The sequence below is a fragment of the Cryptomeria japonica genome, chromosome 6, assembly GCF_030272615.1.
Source record: "Cryptomeria japonica chromosome 6, Sugi_1.0, whole genome shotgun sequence".
Classification (NCBI taxonomy): Eukaryota; Viridiplantae; Streptophyta; class Pinopsida; order Cupressales; family Cupressaceae; genus Cryptomeria; species Cryptomeria japonica.
Window position 1 is genome coordinate 446,997,978 of NC_081410.1, and position 1,420 is coordinate 446,999,397.

A 1,420-nucleotide genomic window follows, 5' to 3' on the forward strand; every position below is an offset into this window, starting at 1 on the left:
GAGGTGGATCCCATTGACAAGTTTCCCGAGGGAGTTAGCTTCCTTATCTTCTAACTCAAAAGAGTTGTTGAGTTAGCTTCCTTATCTTCTAACTCAAAATAGTTTCTTTCTTTAGATTTAATAATGAGAAATGGCCCACCCCATAATGCATCAAATTTTGAATGTTGGCCTGGCTTGGTAGCACACTTATCATATTTTAAAATGAAATCTCCCTCCTTAAAACCTATAAATGATGTTTATTTTGTCAAACCATTGCTTGACAACTTGTTGGTTATTAGCCAAGGCATCAAAAGCCTTTTCTTCGATTTCTTGAACCTTCAAAAGTTCAATGAGTCTTATTTCCATGGCATTATTCTCTTCTAACTCCGAAGATTTCAATAGTTGTAATATAGGGTTCTCAATGGAAATAAGCATTACCACTTCTTTTCCATATGCCAACACATAAGGAGTTGTTTTAACACTTTCTTTGGAGTGATACGATCAACCCTTAAAACAACTTTAAAGTGTTGCCAATCCTTTTGATGATTCGAGCCCCATATCTTGATTAGTTTGATCATATTTTTTATTTTTTGATTCTACTAGGCCATTGCCCCATAGATAGTAGTTTGAAGAGGCTTTAAGAAAAATTTCATGTTTCAATGCAAACATCAATACTTTAGATCCCATGAATGCTCTCGCATTATCTGAAATGATAGTTTTAAGGGAACCGAATCTGGTTACCAACTCTTCAAGAAAAATCACAGTTTCATGTTCAATAGAATTCTTTAAGGGAACAACCTCTGACCAATAGGTAAAATAATTTGTAGCAATCAATATACATTTATGCTCGACACCAAATAAAGGACTGATCATTCTGATGAAATCTAAACCCCACTAAACAAAGGGTTCATCTACTATAATTGGACTAAGAGGCATGGCCAAATTCTTTCACTTACCAACAAAAAATATCTTGCTTGCATGATCTTTAAGATGATAGTCCTTGCAAAATAGTGGTCTCCAATAGGACCATTATGCATCTCATCAAGAATTTTTTTCGCTTAGACTTTATCAATACAATGGAGCAAACCCCCATCAGAATGCCTTCTAAAAAGTATCCCTTCAATCAAAACATAGCTTGATCCTTGCAATTTGTAAAATATTCTCTTGAAAGAGGAATGTAGGAAAGGGTATTTTCCCATTTGTGTGAAATTTATTCGATCAACTACCTAGTCATCAACAACATCTGATTGATTGAGTAACACCATTTCTGAAGTTTCATTTTTGGCTTTTCAAAGCTCACTATTCTTATCCAAATATTCACAAAGTCCTCTCCCATGGATGACTTTAGTTGGTTGAATTTGAACATATTCCATTATCTTTGTAATCCAAATGGCCCCTTTTTTTGTAATTTCTCCTTCCATAATTTATTCTCAAACACTCA